General features: G+C 39.8%; 1 protein-coding gene and 1 pseudogene across 1 annotated transcript in view; both read left to right on the top strand.

Annotated features, from left to right (window-relative positions):
• BRCA1 (BRCA1 DNA repair associated) overlaps nt 1-23,781 on the top strand; it is a 265,311-nt gene that overhangs the window by 197,566 nt on the left and 43,964 nt on the right. The window lies entirely within an intron of this gene.
• Nucleotides 1,419-2,286, top strand: LOC149441580 (uncharacterized; annotated as a pseudogene).

Here is a 23,781-nt window from a genome sequence, read left to right as displayed (position 1 = left end):
AGACAGATTAAATGGTATTTATAATTTAAGTGGAGTTCAGTTGACCCATAAGGAGATAAATGTTTTAAATGCAGGCTTAAAATGTGCCATGAGACGACCTATTAATAAGTTTGATGTTTATATAGATATGCACAGGTATATGAGGAAATTAAATATGAAAAAATATTTTTTGGGGTTGAATCTGACTAATCAAATTCGTTATGAACCAAGATGTGAAGGTGTTAATAGTGGTTTACGAAACAAGTCTCTTTTTAACCCAAACATTTCATCCAATCAACATCTGGAAGTGTTTAAAGGTTTGGTTTTAAGAGATTTGGAACAGGTAGTCCCTAGAAGGAATGTAAATCCAAGATATGTACAGGAGGGTATTAAAATGTTGGAAGAACGTAAAGATATCATCATACGACCGGCTGATAAGGGTGGGGGAGTAGTGGTTATGAAGAAGTCGTTTTATCATAACCAGATTGTAGAGATGTTGTCTGATGTTAATACCTATGAAAAGTTGACTAAAGACCCTACTAATGGATATAGGGAAGAATTGAAATCCTTGGTTAATTGGGGATATAGGACAAGAGTTCTGACCAAAAAAAGAAAAGCAATATTTAATCCCAAGTGTAAGTAGAATTCCTATTATTTATACCCTCCCCAAGGTCCACAAGAATAATGAGAATCCACCAGCTCGACCTATTGTGAATGGTATTGGTTCAGTATCTGCAAGATTGGGCCAATATTTGGATGTATTTTTGCAATCAAGTGTGTCATCTACTAAGGCCTACTTACGAGACACTAAACATCTGCTCAAATTTCTCTCTGAGGTCCAGATCATGGGTCATTCAGGATTATATTTGGTGACGGCGGATGTATCATCCCTCTATACCATTATACAGCATGATGATGCTCTCTTAGCACTAAATTGGGCTTTGAGTAAGAGGGATGACTTGCCATTTAATCAAAAGAAGTTTTTGAGGGATACTTTGGAGTTTTGCTTATCTCATAACTACTTCTGGTATAATCACAGTTTTTTCTCCCAGAAGAGGGGCGTAGCAATGGGAGCTCGCTTTGCGCCCAGTATTACAAACCTGTTCATGGCAGAATGGGAGGACAGATTTGTCTTCAACCATCAACATGAGCAGGTATTGCTATACAAGAGATTTATAGATGATATGTTTATGACCTGGGCTGGGGATGAAGAAGGATTAGGTGGTTTTTCGGAAGGTTTGAATAATAATCCGAACAATATTAGGCTGGATTACCAATACAGCACTGAAGCAGTACATTTCTTGGATCTTACTATTTTGAGGGTGAATGATAAGCTGCTCACCAAAATGTATTTTAAGCCCACTGACAGGAACAGTTATTTGCCAATAGTTAGTGGTCATCACCCCCATTGGTTAAGAAATATCCATAAGGGTCAGATTATGAGAGTGAGGAGGAATTGCAGTCAGGTTAGTGCATTTCGTGCTCAAGCGGATATTCTGGTTGAAAGATTTGTGGATAAGGGTTATAAGGCTGATCAACTTGAGGGTATAGTGGACCAGGTTCAGCTTATTCTCAGGGACCAGTTGCTGGCGGATAAGCCAAAACGGGTCACAGATAATAGACATCAGTGGGGGTTTATTTCGAATTACCATATACAATATAAGGCGGTTGAGGATATTTTTCAGAAACACTGGCATGTTTTGAAGCTTGATAAGATATTAGGGAGTGTTATCCCGGAGAAACCAGTGTTTGTTTATAGGAAGGCGCCCACTATTGGTGATAGAATTGTTCATAAAATGTTGGATCCACCAAGGGTTTTGAATATGTTTTAGTAATAAAAAAGGCTTTTATTCATGTAGGAGGTGCACTGCATGTAATGTGGTTAAACATAAATTTAGGGGATTGGTCAGATTCACCTCTAATTCTAATCAAAGGGAATTTGATATTGCCTCCTTTCTTACTTGCAACTCTACCCATGTAGTATATGGTTTAGAATGTCCTTGTGGCCATATTTACATTGGAAGGACTAAGCGACAGCTTAAGGTTAGGGTACGTGAACATATAAGGAATATCAGTAAGGGGTATAAGTACCATAGTGTATCTTTACACTTTAAGAGATACCATAATTGTGATCCAACTAATATCAAATTCTGGGCCATTGAATCCGTTCCTAAAGCGTGGAGGGGTTCTAATAGAGTTAGGGAACTGTCAAAATGTGAAACTAAATGGATTTATTTGACTGAGGCTTTATCTCCTGGGGGTCTAAATGTCGAACTGGACTTAAATTGTTTTATAAGTGATTTATGATTAATTTGTTCATGTTATATGATTTATTATATAAGTTGTATGTTCTGTTTTTTTATTGATTTATATTTATATTATTTTAATCTTTATTGCAATATTTATGTAATTTTGGAATGTATTTATATAATATTTTTTTGATTATTTAGTTTAATTTTGAATATATTTTTTAATTATGTTTATATTGGTGCTATAATTAATTTTGAACACAAGATGGTGCTATTGTGATCAGGTGATCCGTACTTCATTTAGATTGAATTCTACCTAGTGATAATGATGCACCCTCAGGTGTTTTTTGAGATTGGGCCAATTAGGAGACATTTGGGTCTATATAAGTGCTCTTTATGGAGAGCTCACCATTCCCTCGGAAGAAGTCATTGGACGAAACGCGTCAGAGTGTGGCCTTCCTGTGACGTCACTACTCATGCTGATGCACGTGTCCGGATCACGTGATCGCGCTATTACCATCTTGAATGCGGTCTGGCTGGTGAGACACAGGATGCAGAGACTGGAGCTCTGATATAACAAAACGCCTTGTTTTTAGTTGCTCATTGTGAGTGTGATTTTAAGGGGGGTTTGTTTGGCAATAAATTTGTTGGATGATACTGCACTATGGCGAGTATATTTTCTTTACCCACATGTGCTAATCTGGATATAAGAGGATCTTCTCTGGAGTTTGTTTGGTGATATGCTGGATACATAGTAGTATGCTGAGTAATTACCAACACATGAGGATCGTCCTTTGAAGTCTGTTTGGTGAATGCTGGATATATACTAACATGCTGGTTAATTACTAGCACATGGTGAGTGTGCATTTTGATGGGGTGTTTTTGAGCACTGAATACCACATTGCTTATGAAGGAGGATCTCATTACTTCATTTACTGAGGATCATGTTTATATGGACTTTTCTGAATGGACTATATTGAGATTCCCTATTTATTGATTTTTTGTTTGCACTATTAATATGCACTTATTTGGTGGTGGTTATATTTAGTTGTGTGATTTGGTTTGCGCTATTATTTGTGATTTGTATATTTTTCACTTTTTTATTATTATTTTGAGTTTTTTAATAATAGCAGCATCCAGTGAGTATATTTCCTCTCTTTATTACATTGGTGCAATGATGTTGGTATAATAGAAGTGTTGTATTTATTGGAACATTTCTTTGGTAACTAACTTTTTAGTGAAGCTACCATTTTAGTTTTGCAGAGGAGGTCTAGTGTTAGAATTACTGTCCTTGCTGACGTTCGTGGCGATACCTCACATGCATGGTGCAACTGCTGTTTCCATACTGGCACAGGATCAACGCTCACGAACGCAGATGCGCGTGGGGGGGGGGGGTGTAGGTTTTTGTTTTTTTTTAAAGTTATTTAGATTTTTTTAATTATTTTTACACTGTCCCCTTCATTTTTTTTTGCTTTGCTTTTAATGCTATCACAGGGAATGCAAATATCCCCTATAACTTCAGTTGGCATTGTCATATATTCTTTTTTGAGATATCTAGGTAATATCAGACTCTAGATATCGCCTCTGCCCTTACATTATCTAATCAAACCAAGATCGTTGTGATCAGATGCTTTCCCAATTTACAAATGGCGCTGTTTATATCCTGCGAAACAGAATTGATGAAATGCTCGTAGCTTCCGATTTCTTAGGCTATAGAGATGATTGGCACCATTCTGGTCTCCAATCAGCTCTATGGTCAGCTGGTAGAAACACCGGCTGCATTCTCAGGTTGCCCCGATGGCACAGGACTGCCCGAGAAGGCCAAATAAGGCAGTGGGGGAGGGGGGCATAGTTTCCCGCAGCTTGTAAAAGCAATCCTGCAGCTAATTAGCCACTAGGATTGCTTTTACATGAAAGCCAATTGCCAGCTGAAAAAAACCATACCAGGATGATTTGTGCAGCTGTAGGCATCATCTTGGTATAACCATTCAAAGTCCAGTGATGTACCAGTACCTCGGTTTATGAATTTAATTCGTACTGCAGGACATTTTGTATAGCGAAAAATTAGTAAACCGAAACACTGTTTTCCATAGGAATGCATTGAAAACCAATTAATCCTTTCCGAAGGTCAGAAAAACAGTAAACGCTACTAAAATACCGCATGAGTTATTTTATTAACTCATGCGGTATTTTAGTAGTGACAACCATGTGTTAATGTCTCAGCTGACAGCAGGGTTCCCCACTGACAGCTGAATGTAAAAGAATTGCTGGCAATTAAAAAAAAAAATTATTTTACACTCAGCTGTCTGGTTCCAGTTTTTGAATGTATTTACCATTTTTTTTTTCTTCACTATACAGTAGTTCAGAAATTCAGCAGTCACTTTCCCCCAGCCTGAAGAGAGAGAGTTTCTTTTAGTTTATTTCCCCAAGTTAAAAGAAACAATGTTTTCTTTCAGTTTCTTAAAAGATACAAAGTATCCTTTAGCTCCAGAGAAACTGACAGCTAATGTTGTGCGCTATAGTGAAGGAAAAAAAAAAGACCGCAACTGCATTTATAAATCAGCTCTGACATACACTTCTGATTGTGAAAAAAATTTGTAAACCGAGGCATTATTTTCAATGGGTTTTCATTCGTAAACCGAAAATTACATTAACAGAGGCATCCATAAACCGAGGTATTACTGTATATGTTCTTCTTTTTTTTTTTTTTTGTATGCAGCCTGTGGACTGAATGAAAAAAAGAGAAGAAATCTCTGCCAAAAAGAAAATATGTGGTATGCCCACCATTAGAATATACCGCCCTGCATCCACCAACTTCTAATGGTGAGCACACATTAGGTCACACTTTGCCACATGCGCCAGTTCCAAGACTGTACAAATGTTTAAGTAGTGGCATGCTTGAATAAAAATTGTCCACGTATAAGTGGTACACCATATGGAAAAAGGATGACACCAAGTCCCAAACTATCTTGCCACTACTCCCCATTTAGTCATCCGGGGGGCTCCACGTGACTATAATTTCCCTCGTGAATCCGAAACTTATAAGTATAGCCTGTTGCCCTCTCACAGGTCTTCTACATCTTAACCCCATATCTGGCATGCTTGCTGGGGAGAAATTGTTTGAATGCAAGGCGGCCAGAAAAATTAATGAGGAACTCATCAATGCAGATTTTTTGCTGGGGAGTATAGACAGCTGCAAATTTTTGGTTATGGTGATTTGAGAGGGGCTGAATTTTGTGTAGCCGGTCAAATTCAGGGTCACCCCGAGGACGACAGTGTATTGTCGTTAAAATGTATAAAACATATTATACTCTGATATCTATCCCTGGCCATGGCAGCAGAGAACACGGGCGTATGATGAATGGGGTATGTGGACCAATACAACTGCAATTCATTTTTTTTTTTAGTAATGCCCATGTTGAGGGTTAGGTCCAAAAATAATGTAAATTCGGAAAACCGTAATGAGTTTCCATGCGAATGGTCTGGCAAGGTTTGAATTTGGGTTGGCGGCCATAAATTGTTTTGCATACAAATTGCTTTGATCCACAATCAATGCATACAGATCTTTTGTGAAAAACAGCTCCAAAAAATCAAGGGGAGTAGTTAAATTTGCTATTTCCATCTGAATTCCGGGTTGGGCAGTGAATAGGGGAAGTACAGAATTTGTGGGCTGCCAATTGGGATTTGCAAGCACATCCGGAAGGATACTTGGGGCTCTACAGGCCTGTGTGCGAATTCTTGGTGGCTGCGGGACAATACTTGTGCTCTCCACCGCACCAGCTTGTACTGCACTTAAGGGACTCGCCACGTCGCCAAGTAATACTGCAGTGCAGTATTATTATTATTATAATACAGGATTTATATAGCGCCAACAGTTTGCTCAGCGCTTTACAATATAATGGGAGACAATACAGCAGCAATACAGTTCAGTACAAGAGGGTTACAAGGGCCCTGGCCCTTGGAGCTTACAATCTGAGGTATGTGAAAGACCAGGATGTACTAGGCCACTAGTACTCGCCAGTTCACCAAAAGGTAGCGTGGCACTAGCACTGGCACTCTGCTGCATATGAGAGTCATCAAAATTTACCGGCAAGTGCTAACAGAGATCAGGCCTGATTCTGCGAACACTGCGGTTTTGTGTGCAGTGTATCAAGTAACAGTGACCTACTGACAGCACCACTTGCTGGGGGAGAAGGGGGTTGGGGATAAGCGTAGGGGCTAAACGCAGGTGCCGGGGTTGATCCCGCTAACACTGCATTTTTGGGGACATTATACTAATGTGAACGTTGGTATAGTACTGATGTGATCAAAGATATTGATCCGTTCAGACACTATACTAGCAATGGAGGTTTATTGTATATGAGCGTCTTCCTGGCAATCAAGGGGTTAAATGTGATGACTGGTGTACTGATGGACAATCTGATGCCATCTGGGAGGGGCTTGAAAACCACTGGAGCGCTTATCACATATATATATGTGATTTTGCTCACCTGTGCCACCCTGTAGCAGTATTTATGCTATAGAGCGGTCAGGAAGCAGTTACATAAACGGTTTGTGTTATGGCGCTCTGTCACTTTAACTGACAATTGCGCGGTCATGCAATGCTGCACCAAAATGACATTTACATCCTTTTTTCCCCATGAATTGAGCTTTCTTTTGATGGTATTTGATCGCCTGTGCATTTTTTATGTTTTGCGCTATAAAAAAAACCTGACCATTTTGAGACAAAAAAACAATATTTTGGACTTTTTGCTATAAAATGTTTAATAATCAAATCTTTGATAAACGCATCTTTGGGCGTTTATCAAAAGCACACCAAAATAAACACATTTACCTATTGACATGAATAGAAAATGCATCAAAAACATGTAAAAAAAAATGCATCAATAATGTACTTCAGTTGCGTTTTTGGTGCACTTTTTTGTGTCACATGCCCATGTTTCTCGGGTGCATGCCGAGAGTTAGGCGACCAGAAAATGCACCAAAAGCACATATGCATTTTTACCGTCTTTTTTTTTTTTTCAACTGAGCAGTGTGAAAGGGCCCTTAATTACAGAAGGTTCCTGCACAGAGACAAAATGCAGGAGTTTTTTTCATACTGGATTGCTACACAGATTTAGAAGAAATACACAAGATTCTTGTAAGAATACATATAACTTTTGTTTTTAGACCATTTGTTTAGCTCGGAGTTCAGCTTTAAGCAATGTCCTGGTTTATATGTAACATATTCTACTACAGTCCCTTTGTAATTTAGAAGCCAAGTTTAAGCTGTAATCTGTATTACATAGTACTGTGATCTTCCAAATGCACTTAATGAGGTTGCAAATAGCCCCTCAGCTCCTGGTGACATTTCACAAAGCACTCAACCTCTGCTCTTACTCATTAAAACGTGAGCAGAGTTCTGAATGCTGCTTCTACCTTAATTATGCGCAGAAGAAGACAGCTGAGTATACAGTGGCGACAGCGAGGGGATTTTGATCATTTTACTGAGCACAGCTGTCTTTAAGTAATGGAAGATAAAAGTATATGTGCCTAATATTTGCATAAACCCCATAATTACTTTTAATTACTAGTACAGAGTGTGCTTATCATTTTAGTACAATCAGAACCTTGTTGCTTTGCTGTCATCAACAGTTTGCAAATTGGGTTCATAGGAAGAAGACAGAGATGAGAGCTTAATGGTGGCACAATTGGTTTTTCATATGTTTCTGAACATTTAGTCAGTTGCATATAGAAATTTACATTCTTTTATCTCATTTATACTGTAGTTTAATGCTGATTAACCTTTTCAGCTTGAGATGTTATTTTCATGCTCTAGATTGCTTTTTTTAAAATCTCTGTTTAATTAGAACAATTTTTCAACAGGTTAGGATTTACATAAAATAAGCACAACTTGCACTGAAAAGATAGGTCTGCTTATTACTTCAGGAACCCCAAAATTATATTAAAGCAAAACACCAGCCAAAAATCACAATATGCAAATGAATAGCTCATTAAAAGGTAACATAACAATACCGGCTTTTGCTGTAATATTTCATCCATAGTCCTTTTTCTTTTTTTTTCTCTTGCTAGATATACACAGTCTGGCCAGCATTATTCAACCCACTTCATCAGAGCCCAGGTCTTCCTGGACCCATCCCAGCTTGTGACTGGACAGTGAAAGGAAAAGCTGGACAGTGATGAGATCATCTCTCTTTCACTCTGCTTTCTCTTCCTATCAGCATGCTTCTTGTCAGCACATGGAACTGCTTGGCTCTGTGTTCTGCTTTTTCTTCTCACACTCCAGCTCTGGTATACAGATACTGCAAGGGGCTAATACCAGGTACTGTCACGGCATACAAAATACATTTTAAAGCCTTAAAGTTCAACTTTAAGGGGAAAAAAAAGAATGCATATATTTTTGCAGGCAAAAAAAATGTACATTTATTTATTTTTTTTTCCCCCACGGGATCCTGCAAAGTATTTCACCCACAATCAGTGGTTCGCTCCTGCAGACACATTATCCAACTTTCTACTTGTACCCCTGTACAAGCTTTCAGTTAGAAAGCTGAAGGAAGTGTCAAAGTGTTACCAAATTAAAACATTTTTTAAATTAAAATAACAAACATGGTATAACTCACCTGCTTTGTGCAGTGGTATTGCACCGAGAGGCCCCAACCCTTCTCTTCTCGAGTCCCCTGGCGGCGTTCCTGGCTCTTCCTCTTCTGCATGTGTCCCCATAGCAAGCCGCTTGATATGGAGGCACACTGTCTGCATGCTCCCGAGCTGTGTATCCATGGAGCTACGCTCCATAGACTTACACAGCGGGACTTAGCTCCACCCCCACTTCCTCCTCACTGCATTTGATCATAAGCAGCAGGAGTCATTGGTTTCTGCTGCTGCTCGAGTGCTGTGTGAAGTTGAAGAGAGGGGAGAAGAGATGCAGCTGTGCACAGTGCTGGATTTATTCTCCCCTCTTTTCCCCTTCACGTAGGGAGGAGGCAGAGAAATAGAAAATGTTTTTTTACCTTTATGCAAGAAAAGGTACTCTTTGGCTTTAGTATCACTTTAATGGACTACGAGTGCACTGATCAGTCTATTGAGAACTACAAGCTGTCGGTGGCAGTGGAAGGATCTGGAATACGTTGCATGTTACACCCTAAATAGGGGTGTAACATGTTCTAAAGGTGAACTTATCTTTTAAATATGTATTAAAAATTACAGAGCTGCATCAATTCGTGTGTGTGTGTGTGTACAGATTTCAGCTTTAAATTGCATTGAAGTGGAAAAAAAAACCCACACTGGCCGAAGAAAAGTTTTTATATGCTTTCCTAGCTCCTGACAATCAGCCCATGATGTGACAGAGGGTGACATCCCAATCCCTCTGATACGATCCTGGGAATTGGTATTGTAAAATACACTTCTGCAGTTTGATTGTCTCTGAATTCCCAGGATCATCTTTGGGTTAAGGTAACTATGTACAACTTTTTTACCCACAGGTTTTTTTCTTCCCTTTTAATGTTAAAACGGAACTCTAGGCAGAGAGACAATAAGACTTGTGGTGTTAAAAAAGAAACGTTACCTCCAATAAGGTTGATCCCATGTCTGAATCACTGCACTGTTATGTAAAAATCCTGCTTTCATTGAAGCCAGAAAGTACAGCTACTGCTGTACTTTTGGCCACTGCCACACTCTTTCTGGGAAGCAAGAATGATGTTTATCCATCCTACCTATGCTCCAGGCTTAGGAGTTTCAAAACTTCTGGGCAAACCAAAGTAATATAATTCCCCACCACATGAAGGACCCACCTCATGATTTTCATCAGAGGCAAAGTGAGGTCAGATGCCTGCACAGAGATTGGAAAGCTTGCATGCCCAATGTACGGGTGCAGGAGGAAATATTGAATGTTTACAAAATAGAATTTCATCCGAACCGGTTATCGCATGTACTCTCCAGCGCCTCAGGATATGCACAGCCAAAAAGGGAAGCCACGGGTACCAGGACAGCAACAACCAAAGGAAATGCTTCAGGGGTGCAGCCCTCCTCAGAAAGGGAAATTAGCCACTGGATAGAGAGAAAACTGGTGGCGCACACACCTAGTGCATTATCCAAGGTTTATTGTAGGAGTGAAAGAATAATAAAAACATACTCACAGACGAAGCATGTATCTAAAAAACATAGAGAAATGACAATGGCCACAACGGCAGGCAAGGTGTTCTCACTGTCAGTGCGGTCAAATGGCTGACGCGTTTCGGGGACGAATCCCTTTCCTCAGAGCTGATGACCAACCTCTGATGCTGATGTATGATGAATGGAAAGTAAGAGCCTTGCTGTTAATTTTGGGGTTCCTGAAGTAATCCTACAATAAACCTTGGATAATGCACTAGGTGTGTGCGCCACCTGTTTTCTCTCTACATAATAGAATTTCACCTCATGTCTCAGGCAAATGTAAGCAATTTATGGGTTGTTGACTCTGGGGGTTCCCAGTTCCCCCAGCCAAACTATTTCAAGGTCCTTATCCTAACCAGTCCTGAAGCCCAAGGAGATTTTCATCCTATCTTGGACCTAAATGCCCTCAATGTCTTTGTACATCATCAAAAGTCAGGTGTTGCCTTCTTTTATCGCAGAGACTTCTTGGCTTCCATCAACTTGCCTTGACCCCAGATAGTGTCACAAAAGTCCTCATGCCAGTTCTTGGTCTTGTTCACCGTAGAGATATTCCAAACTTTTGTTGCTGTGAGAGCAGTCCGTTTTTGTCTTCAACGTTAATGTGTCAATCATGCTGTGGAACTTGGAGAATTTCATATAGATCCAGAACATTGAGAAGTCATCTGATTCCTGCACATCACTTAGAGTACTTGGACCTTTTCCTGGATATCCTTCAAGTCAAGGTTTTCCTAACTGTGAAAAGTTGACAAAGCTGTAGTCATGTTCAGCAACTTCAATTCTAGCATCAATACCCTGTGAAGAGATCTTGTGATATTGTAAGAGTGTAGCGCTTATAATATAGATAAATACCTGTAAATTAGTAAATAATAATAGATAGAAAATAATGGAAAATAAATGACATTTCGATTAAAATGAACAGATGTATGGTTATAAATGTCCAAATAAATAAATAAATAAGTGATAGTCCAAATATTGTGAATAATCCTAAACATGATGGATTTTCAGATGTGGAATATTCTATCCTGGTATTTCAATGGTGCATAAACAGATATTCCGGTTATGTGCGGGATATGGTAAAAATGCACACTCATCAGATGCGCATTTTAAATGTGCAGTATAACTATGTGTTGAAATCAGCCAGAGGTCCCCTTTAAGGTGGGATGAAATACAGCCTGGTGTGGATATCCCTCCTCTGGATTCTGGGATGGTTAGATGTCACCCGGGTTCCTGGTATGTTAAATGCTTGGTGCAGAGCCAGAAAAAAGGTTGCCCATAGTGTAGTAATTAATAATGAATTAGTATATTGTGCAAGAGATAAAAGTATCCATGGAATTTAGGCAATACAGCATATAGCTGACAATTACACTGACCAGCTGGAGAGCTAAGATGGCTGCCGGACCTCTGTGATCTGGCGGTGTGACCTCACAGCATGCGGCTCCTCCTTAACATGTTTCGTACGAACGTACGTTGTCAAAAGGGGTGTGCTATTGCCGCCAGACGTCAACTCTCTTCCTTTTATGGCCCTGAGATTGCACGCGCAATTGCTCGGGCGCCATCTTGCCGTAGACCTCTAGGGAAGTGCGCATGCATGCAGGAGCAGCCCGTTCTCGTGAGAAACTTGGGGTATATTGTTCCGGATTGTATTAGAGGAGAAACTAGATTGCTTGACACTTTCTCGGATGAACAGGGGTACATGGACAATTCATGACTATATAGAGATTTATGACTGTATTAAAGAGCCAAAATTATTTCAATATCTATAAGTGTGGCTGTTTGTTCTGCACAGTTACATAATATATAAACACAATAGTTACGTTCTAATAAATATACAGTAATGTGATCATAAAAAGTAAATAAAGTATGCAGTATGCAGTCATAATATATGAAATATAAAATATGCAAATCCATTAATATAAAAATACATATAAAAGGTAAAAAATAAAAAGGTATACAAATATAGTGATGAGAAATATGGTAATAAATATCACTAGAGGTATAAACATTTGATGGAAAATATTTCCTCCCTATTAAAATTATTCATATTGGTGAAATTAGATATAGACTAGAATAACAACAAAAATAGAATAGTATACCACCAACTATGATGGTAAAATTAAGAAGATTATATATCCTCAAATATATGTAGTCTAAAACAACGTATATGGTGACGTGAATCTGAACTAAGAAACTGGCAAGATTTAAAATAGAATACCATAAATGCATGGTAACTATATGTATACCCATGTATTAAAAATAGTAGAAAATGGTAAAAAAAAAAAAAAATAAGAATAGATATACTGAATATAAACACAATAAAAATAACTAAAATTCAGCTGTTGTCTATAAAACAGTTAATATCTATGTCAACGTTATGACCCATAGGGGTTAAAGTTCTCGTGAATCCACTTTGTCTCTAATTGAGATACGAGTCTATATTTGTTGGATCCTCTCCAATGGTTCTGAACCATGTCTATGCCTGGGAACTTCAAGGTGGAAGGATCTCGATTATGATACCTGTAATGCTTTGAAAGCAAGTGTTCCTTGAAACCCCTTTTAATGTTATACACATGTTCTCGGAACCTATCCCTAAGTCTTCTAGCAGTGCGGCCTATATATTGTCTATGACATGGGCACTCTAGTAGGTAAACTGCATAACGGCTGTTGCAGGTCATAAACGTAGGGATATCATATGTTTTACCTGTGGAAGAAGATGTGAAGGATTCAACTATCTTCTTAACTTATTGTATTGGCAAATGATGCATTTATTGCATGGGTAGAATCCTCTCATATTTGCAAAGAAAGTAGATTTAGATGGAGAGTCTATAACATTTGGGATTATCCTATTCCTAAGAGTAGGTGCCTTTCAAAATGCAATTTCTGGTCTCTCAGGTAAGCCTTTGGCTAGGTGGGAGGAGGATGTAATTTACTTCAGAGAATAACCTGAGCTTATCTTCTATAAGCGCTATATAGATGACATCCTCCTCCTTTGGCAAGGGGAGGAAGGTGCCCTACTGAACCTTTTTGGAACCCTTAATAATAATAATTTGAATATTCAACTTACCTTCTCATATAGTACTAAAGAAATACATTTTCTTGATGTGGCTTTGATAAATCAAGGTGGATATATTGTTTCCCGAAGCATATTTTAAAAATACTGGCAGGAACAGCTATATCCCAACAGATAGCTGTCACCATCCCTCCTGGCTGGCAAATATTCCGAAAGGCCAGTTCATGAGAGTAAGGAGAAACTGTGCTGGCATTAATACTTACTACACAAAAGCCACAATACTAAAACAGAGATTTTAAGAAAAAGGATATGATAAAACAAAATTAGATTTAGAAATGGAATGTGTGGCTAATATGAATCGAGAAACTATGTTATCTGAATCTACTACCCTGAGAAAAAGTAAATTTTGTCCATTTGTAACGTCCTTCTCAATTTAACACAAAACTATGAGTAAGATTATAAATAAAAATTGGGATATTTTGAAAGCTGACCCTATTTTATCCAAAATCTTACCTGAGAGACCAGAAATTGCAATTTATTTGGACATTTCTAACCATATATCTGTTCATTTTAATCGGAATGTCATTTATTTTCCATTATTTTCTTTAATATTGGTATACTATGCACTTTATTTAGAATTTATACAGTAATTGTTTACTCATTTATTTATCTATATTATAAGTGCTGCACGCTTACAATATCACAAGTTATCTCAGAAGGTTTATGGTTTCCTTTTTAGTTAATTAGCTGCTTCCATCATTAAGCGCTCGCTGAGTCCCTTTGTGGAGAGATGTATGGGTGTGCCAGGGTTGATGGTATAAACCAAAGCCATTCCATTCTACTCAAGATTCCTTGTCCCACAGCGTAGGACAAATCCAATCTGTTTCTAGACAAAGTTGAGTTGAGCCTTGAACCAAGATCTTTGTCATGATGGCAGCATTGTCTACGGGCATATTTTTTGTTCCTTTATGATGGGAGCTTGTCACAACGAGCACCAGTTCTCAGGGTTGATGCAGAATTCTGAGCCCTCTGTTCCCAAACATACAGTATGCAATCTGGAAATCAGCAAGTATGCTCTTTTTAGCTTCTCAGTTTACCAAGAAGCTGGACAGAATTGTCTTCAGGACCTAATAGCCAATACAGTAGATGTTCTGGTGGTGCGGTGGAAAGAGTATACTCTGATCTATGCCTTTTACTTTTTGTTTTGATCTTTGTTGAGCTGGTCACCTGTTTGCTTGGGTTGCCTGCCTCTGAGTTTGGACTGTTTTTGGATGTCCCTGGGTTTCTTACTATCAAGCTGTGTCTCACAATGGACTCGAGAAATAGATTTTAAAGTGAGTAAAATGGACAATGACGAGAGAAAAAAAAGCCATTGGCCAGATAGGTATAACCCCTCCCTCTCCAAGCCTGCTTCAGTTTTTTAGAAAAGCAGTCCTTAGTAACAGGTCACAATACAGAGGAGCGGAACCTGTGTCTCCTTAATAAATCCAAGAAACTGTTTTTACAGTAGATAAAAATACTATTTTATTTATCATCCATTAGGGGACACAGAACTTGGTTATTCTAATATTGGGATGTTCAAAAGCAGTCCAAATGAGGAGTGGCTCACAGTAGCAAAACTCTAACAGGCCTGCATAATGAGAATTTGCAAATCTGGGGAACAGTTGCCTGATGCCTAAAAGCCCATGAACACTCACAGATCTAGTAAAATGTGCAATGACAGGAAAATGTGCTACCATATTCTAATGGCCTTAAGCCTGAATAATATATTGTCTAAGCCATTGAGAAATCACAAAGCAAGAAGCTGATTACCTATTAGAACCATGAGAAGTGACAAAAAGAGTCCCAGTCTTTCTAGTAAAAGCAGTGTCTGAAAGGCAAACCTGAACAGAATGAACTACATCCAGGCAGTGAAGGTAAATTTCCTTCTGGTGTACTGTAGCTAGACAGAGATGGAGGGACAACATCATAGTTGAGGTGAATCGCTGAAGCCACCATAGAAAGGAAAGAGGCTATAAGTCTTTGTCCATAGCTTGTCCTTGTGTAAAATCAAAGAAAGTTTTTTGTTTTTTTTTACGGGACATCATTGTCATCTCAAGCACGTCTCACAGAGGTGATGGCAGCAAGGAACGCAGCAGTTAAGTGAATAAGTGAAGGTGGACAGAGAATTATTCCTGATAGGTTCAAAAAGTGTTTTTTTTTACAGAACCAAATTAAAACTGCATGTCGTAAGAGGAGCTACATGAGACGCCTTATACAAAAGTCTAACCAACAAATGGGAATGTAACAGCCTTTCGAATAAGACTGAAAGGCTGAAACTCAGGGCCAAATTCTGATCCACTCCTGATTTCAGTGTTCAAGATTCTTCCCACCAAGTATTTCCTGGAGAGAACTTCTTTCATTGCACCAAGTGAAATTAGATTTCTATGTTCGATGGTAGACTTCCTGACTATTTTTAATATTGTAAATTTTTATTAAAGGCCAAAGTCCATTTTTAATTTTTTCAGAACAAAGTTACAACAACACTTTAGGTGTAAACGTTGCAATAAAAAAAAACCCACAATAAATATAAAAGAAAAACAGAAGAAATCTGAACATAATTAGACAGCATGGTAAACTGCACAATACAAAGGCACAAAACGACATAAGCCTGCACATCATTGGGTTACATTTGTCAGAGGCTCGGTACATAAAGAGGTGTCTGGACTATATAATGGGGGTAGGAGAGGAAGGAAGGCTACCAAAGGGAGAATGATCCCATAGATCCCAGATCGATCGAAAATGACCTGAATAATCACCCACTAGAGCTGTAAGATATTCCATTTCCCTGATTTCAGAGGTCGTTCTTAAGAGATGGTTTAGCGTGGGGACACCAACTGATTTCCAGAGTCATGGTATCACCCGTCTAGCAGCCGTCAGAATATGTATTCCCAACCTTGTAGACCGCTTAGAGATACCCCTAAAGGGCAGCCCCAAAAGATAGTGTAGCGGGTCTCGGGGTAGGGTAACATTGAGCTCCAAGACCATTTTAACCATAGCCCAATAACCCACAATCTGTGGACAAAACCAAAAGATGTGTGCCAAGGTGCCTGCTCCTCCCATGGACCTCCAGCACTTGTAAGACAGATTCGGGTTGATCGCATGAAGCACTACGGGGGTCTTGTACCAATGCATCAATATTTTATACGTTTTCTTTATACACTACACAACGAGAGGTCTTAGCAACAGATTCCCAAAATCACCTGCCAACATTGCAAAGAGATTGAGCATTGGAGTTCATCCTCCCATCTTTTCATATAATGGTGAGGATTATTAATAAGAGAACCTTTATTGATTAGTAGTTTATATAAATGTGATAAGATGTTGTTGGGAGGGACCTTTAACAGCTATCCTCTTGAAATCTGTGGGGCAACCTAGTGTTAAAGAGGGATTTAAGGAATGGAAAAATGACGGAACTGTAAATATTATACAGGATTTCTATATTATACAGGATTTATATAGCGCCAACAGTTTGCTCAGCGCTTTACAATATAAATAGGTACAGTGGGGCAAAAAAGTATTTAGTCAGCCACCAATTGTGCAAGTTCTTCCACTCAAAAAGATGAGAGAGGCCTGTAATTGGCTGCATAGGTAGACCTCAACTATGAGAGACAAAATGAGAAAAAAAAATCCAGACAATCACATTGGCTGATTTGGAAAGAATTTATTTGCAAATTATGGTGGAAAATAAGTATTTGGTCACCTACAAACAAGCAAGATTTCTGGCTCTCACAGACCTGTACCTTCTTCTTTAAGAGGCTCCTCTGTCCTGCACTCATTACCTGTAACAATGGCACCTGTTTGAGGTTGTGGACAGGTGTCTTTTATACTGATAACAAGTTCAAACAGTCACACTCCAAACTCCACTATGGTGAAGACCAAAGAGCTGTCGAAGGACATCAGAAACAACATTGTAGACCTGCACCAGGCTGGGAAGACTGAATCTGCAATAGGCAAGCAGCTTGGTGTGAAAAATTAACTCTGGGAGCAATAATTAGAAAATGGAAGACATACAAGACCACTGATAATCTCCCTCGATCTGGGGCTCCACGCAAGATCTCACCCCATGGGGTCAAAATGATCACAAGAACGGGGAGCAAAAATCCCAGGACCACACGGGGGAACCTAGTGAATGACCTGCAGAGAGCTGGGACCAACGTAACAAAGGCTACCATCAGTAACACACTACGCCGCCAGGGACTGAGATCCTGCAGTGCCAGACGTGTCCCCCTGCTTAAGCCAGTACATGTCCGGGCCTGTCTGAAGTTTGCTAGAGAGCATTTGGATGATCCTGAAGAGGATTGTGAGAATGTCATATGGTCAGATGAAACCAAAATAGAACTGTTTGATAGAAACACAACTCGTCGTGTTTGGAGGAGAGAGAATGCTGAGTTGCATCCAAAGAACACCATACCTACTGTGAAGCATGGGGGTGGCAACATCATGTTTTGTGGCTGTTTCTCCGCAAAGGGACCAGGACGACTGATCCATGTACAGGACAGAATGAATGGAGCCATGTATCGTGAGATTTTGAGTGCAAACCTCCTTCCATCAGCAAGGGCATTGAAGATGAAACGTGGCTGGGTCTTCCAACATGACAATGATCCCAAACATACCGCCCGGGCAACGAAGGAGTGGCTTCGTAAGAAGCATTTCAAGGTCCTGGAGTGGCCTAGCCAGTCTCCAGATCTCAACCCCATAGAAAACCTTTGGAGGGAGTTGAAAGTCAGTGTTGCCCAGCGACAGCCCCAAAACATCACTGCTCTAGAGGAGATCTGCATGGAGGAATGGGCCAACATACCAGCAACAGTGTGTGCCAACCTTGTGAAGACTTACAGGAAACGTTTGACCTCTGTCATTGCCAACAAAGGATATATAACAAAGTATTTAGATGAACTTTTGATATTGACCAAATACTTATTTTCCACCATAATTTGCAAATAAATTCTTTCCAAATCAGCCAATGTGATTGTCTGGATTTTTTTTTCTCATTTTGTCTCTCATAGTTGATGTCTACCTATGATGTCAATTACAGGCCTTTCTCATCTTTTTAAGTGGGAGAACTTGCACAATTGGTGGCTGACTAAATACTTTTTTGCCCCACTGTATATCTGGCTGATACAGGTATTGTGGATTTCCCCTAATCTCCACAAATGACTGAATCCTGCATGAGACCGGATTGATCAGATGACGGAGTTGAAATATCCCATTAATTGCCCAAGGGCTCATCTGTGGGTAAGACAGACTCTCTGGGAGCTCCGGATTATATAAAACATTCAGCAATGGAGAGCACACAGACATTAACTGTTGAGATTTCACACCAAATTGACCTGGAGTGATTGTAGCCATATTAGTGCACTTGTGACAGAAACAATTGAGTACTGACCTGATACTTTTTTTATTTGCACTAACATACAATTTTGAGGACAAGCTTTCGGGGTATATCCCCTTCTTCAAGATCCAAGCTGTACTATTACAAAGTTTTAGCAGAATATTAGAAGAGATGTGGGGGATGAGAAAAGAAAAAAAAAAAAAAGCAGAAGCGCAAGCCTAGGGTTAGCCTAGAGATAAGACACAGCATAGCAAAAGCAAAGATGGGGGGGAGAACAACACTCACAGAGGGAGTCATAAAAATGTTGGATAATGATTGAGGAATCCCATGTCCAAATTAAGGCCCTTATCTCTTGTGTCAAATAAAATTATCATTCTTAGTTAAAAAGTTTTTCTTTCCTGAATGGATTTGAAATTTCCTTTAAGAACTAAAACATTGAGACCCCGAAAGCTTGTCCTCAAAATTGTATGTTAGTGCAAATAAAAAAAGTACCACGTCAGTACTCATTTGTTTCTACACCAAATTGACCAAATTTTGAGGGTACATTTCATAAATTCAAGCAAAGGGGAGGAGGGGAAGGGCGTAACAATGAACATGTGTGAATCGGATAAATATAGCCTAATTCAATCTCTGCCCATCTGTTATGAGGTTGTTGGGTGAACCATGATAGCGTTTGTCTCAAATGAGTGGGTAAATAGTATTTGGTAATATCTGGTACCCCTAAGCCTCTGTTATTTCTATTCGGGGCTTACTGGCATGCCAAATAAATCTAAGAAATGCTCGTTGTAGAGTTTGCAGTTCAGCTTGTGGGATCGCGATTGGTAGAGTCTCAAAAAGGTACAGTAGCTTTAGCAAAATTGACATCTTTAACACATTTATTCTACCCAGGAAAGATATCTTATAGGCATCCCACTGATTTAGGAGAGCATGGATTTCCTGAAACAGTGGGGGATAATTAGCCTCAAACAACCGAGCATAAGTTGGGGTTATATGAGTGCCAATGTATTTAATAGATGACATGCACCAGTGGTATGAGTAATTTTGTTGGAGCAGTGAGAAGTCTTGGGATGGGATATTAAGGGGCATAGCTTCCGTCTTTGAAGTGTTTTTTTTTTTTGTAGCCAGATAAATCACTAAAAGCTTGTCAAAGTTTATGCAATGCAGGTAGTGACAAGTGAGTTTTAGTAATAGTCAATAGAACGTCATCTGCAAAAAATGAGTTTATATTCCTTCCCCCTCATAGTCACTCCCGCTATGTCAGGGTGTGCTCTGATCGCTACTGCCAATGGTTCAAGACATGACACAAATAGGAGCGGGGACAGGGGGCATCCCTGTCTAGTTCCGTTGAGCATAGGAAAAGTATCGGTTGTGGCATAGGGAAGCTCAACCTGTGCAGAAGGTCGTAAGTACATTGCCGTAATAGCTTTAAAAAAAGGCCCTTGTATTCCCACACGTCGCAGTAATTCAAACATATAGGGCCATCCCAACCGGTCAAATGCCTTCTGAGCTTCTAAACTTAGCAATAGAGCCGGTGTTTGTGAGCCATGGAGTACGTCAACTAAATTGATTATATGCCTAGCATTGTCTCCTGCCTGTCTCGCCAAGATAAATCCCACCTGATCATTATGTATGATTTTGGGAAGCAAAGGAGCCAAACAATGTTATAATCCGTGTTTAATAATGCTATGAGCCTGTAGTTAGCTGGGGTCTTTAGGTTTTTGCCTGGTTTGGGAATGACTGTGATATGAGAGTGTTGAAATTGCAAATTAGGTTTTTCTCTGCTCAGCAGAGAGGAGTAAAATTCCAGTAGGGCAGGGCCCACATCTGCAATGAATTGCTTATAGTATGTGTAGGAAAACCCATCTGGGCCCGGCACTTTGTGCGCCGGTAGAAAGTTAGGGAGATGTAGGGTTGAGAAAAAAGTGTCGAAGAAATCTCTGTGGAAATGGGGGTGTATGTCTGGTGATAAACAATTGTAAAGCTTACGATAGAAGTCTCTGAACACTTGGGCTATCTGTTGGGGGCAAAAAGTAGGGGTACCATCTGTAGCAATCTTGCGCTCAGATATGGACGCAGTGCCACCATTTTGTCAAGGCACATCCAATTTGATAAGAGCATACATTTCTCCCTCAATCCTTCATTCCCTACCCCCTCCCTTCCTGAGAGGCACAGGGACAGATGTGTAAGTGTTAAAAGTTGCTGGCAGGCTAGAGCAGCAGGGGGCCCAGCGCTACAAAGCCCCCCCCCCATAGAGACAGCAGACTCTCTGTCCCAAGGCCTGTGTAAACTCGCACCTCCTAACCAAGATAAGGCAGCTTTTCCCAGGACTTGAAAGAAGTTGGAACCTCATAAACCCTACCAGCCAAGTTAAATGGGAGAGATGTTCACGGCCCACAATGATCTAATAGATGCACATGCAGACCATGAAGCCGGCATAAACCAAATAAAACTTAAATAGGCAGATCTAGAAGACCACTCCCAGAGGAACAACATAAAATTTCGCAGTATCCCTGAATCTCACTATGGACGCCATAGTTCCCTATATCCAACAATTCATGAAGCACCTTATTCCTTCACTTACAGACGTAGAACTTGCCATAGATCACGCCCACAGAATACCCAAGCCGTCATTCCTACCGGCCGCAATACCCAGAGATACCTTAGTGTGTATACACTTCTACCACATGTAGGAGAAACTAATGATAGCTGCTAGGAATTCTAGCTCAATTCCACGACCTGAAACGAATATCAAACTATTCGCCGACCTCTCGAAAGCTACACTTCTCAACCGCAAGAAGCTTATTTCTATAACGAAAGCACTGCGGAATCACGGAATCGGATACCAATTAGGTTTCCCCACGAAACTCACTATCAAACATTACACAAGGAAGGCTCTACACGATCAGAACCCTGGAAGCAGGCATCGACCTGAAAACCTGGAACATCATACCAGTGGACTCCCACCAACCCACCTCTAACCGTCCACAACAAATGGACGCAGAATGGACATGATCCAAATCCTACCCACATCGCCAATCAACCAACAAGCTGGGCACTATTCTTCAAATCACTAAAGGCTGGCAGACGGCCCTATCTGATCATCCTCAGACCCCAAGTCCTCTTCCAGCATGACATCTCTCTCGAGTCATGCTTGTTCAAACCTCCCCATTATTCAGTAGCAAACTGTGCTACACATATTTCTTGTGTTTTTTACCCTCCTCCCCTTCACGTACCACCAGTCAAACAAACCAATCTTTCTTTCCTCAAAGACCTCCACCACAAGATGGAAAACCTTCCTCAAGCCAACGACCAAACCAATTCCACAACATTATGCTTCTAAAAGTCCACCACCTACGACAGAAGAAAACCTACCTTTCCTTAAAATCTCAGAAACAACTCTGCTACTCTACTTAACTCATCAACACTACAAAATGCTTAATATATCATCTTTAAACGTCCGGGGCCTCAACTCCCCTTACAAGAGATCTCTACTTCTGAAAGAAGCCCGCTCCCTGCAAGCTGACGTCCTCTTTCTACAAGAAACCCACTTCCCCTCCACCAAAATCCCTAAATTCAATATACAACACTTCTCCTTAGTATATATGGCGACAAACCCTAAGAAGAAAAATGGTGTCATCACAGCCATAAGAAACTCACTCCAATTTCAATGCATATCGGAAACAGCAGACCCCCAAGGCCGCTATCACATCCTTATGTGCAAAATTAACTAAATCCTATACAACCCTGGTCAATGTCTACAGATCAAACCAACCAACTTCAGTTTTACAACAAACTCAACTCGACCATCTCCTCTCTTAAAAAAAAAAAAAATAGGCAGACTACTCATCGGCAACATCATAGGCAACCTACTCCTGGACTCTTCCTCCGTCAAACGCTCCTCTAAACACACTCTTAATCATTTCTTACACACGAACGATCTCTATGATGTTTGGCGATGCCAACATAGCACAGAAAAGGACTATACCTATTACTCTCCATCACACCTATCCTATTCCAGAATTGATTTTTTCATCATGGACAAATGGACTTTACAGCATGCAGCTTCCTCAAAGATCAGCTCCATAACGTGGTCGGACCATGCTCCAATCACCATCACTCTTGATCACAATCCACACTCTCCGATCCCCCGAATATGGAGACTGAATTCAACCCTTTTGAAGAATCTAGACCACAAGAAACACATGATATGTTTTTTGAACTCAATGATACCCCTGAAATTTCTATACCCATACTATGGGCCACTTATAAAGCATATATGAGAGGTATTCTTTTCAAATTGAATTCCTGAATTATTAGGCAGAGAAACCAACAAATTGATGAACTTCTCGCCTCAATTAAATCAAAATAAGAAACAAACAAAAAATCCCCAGATCCCTCAATTTCTTCCTCCCTCACCACAGAATGAAACAAACTCAGATCCCTCTTACTATACAAATATGACCTCAATCTCCAAAAAATGAAAGTAAAATATTATTCCCTAAGTAACAAAGCCAATTCTCTACTAGCTGAAATCTGAAAGCACAAGGAGAGAGCTGCAGTGACTGGTCTTTATTATAGGAAGCTCCTGCACAGAGGCAGAGTTTCCTGCAGAATTTCTGAACAGATCTAGAAGAAATACACATAACTCCAAGATTCAAGTAAGAATACACGTGGCTCTGGTATTTTGACAATATTTGTTTAGCCAGGAGTTCAGCTTTCAATGTTCCGTAAAATAAGGCAAAGTTCTGTAGCTGTCTGAAAACCACACTAACTAATCCCTTAGCATTTAACGGACATGTTGTGGTGCACTGAGGTCATTGAGTTAAGGCAGACAATTAAATGTGTTTGCTTTTAGACTACTTTAATAGGCATTATTGGTGATGTTTTTTTTTTAACTAAGAATGATAATTCTATTTGACACAAGATCTTTAATATCTCCGGATCATACATCTGCACCTCCAGTAATGTTGTGTACCTTATCCAGTGCAGAAAATGTAACAAAGGATCTTATGTTGGCGAAACAGGAC

The sequence above is a fragment of the Staurois parvus genome, unplaced genomic scaffold (assembly GCF_062004578.1).
Source record: "Staurois parvus isolate SC_StPar_1 unplaced genomic scaffold, SC_StPar_1.0 ptg000971l, whole genome shotgun sequence".
In the NCBI taxonomy this organism is placed as follows: Eukaryota; Metazoa; Chordata; class Amphibia; order Anura; family Ranidae; genus Staurois; species Staurois parvus.
This window is presented reverse-complemented; position numbering and strand designations above follow the sequence as displayed.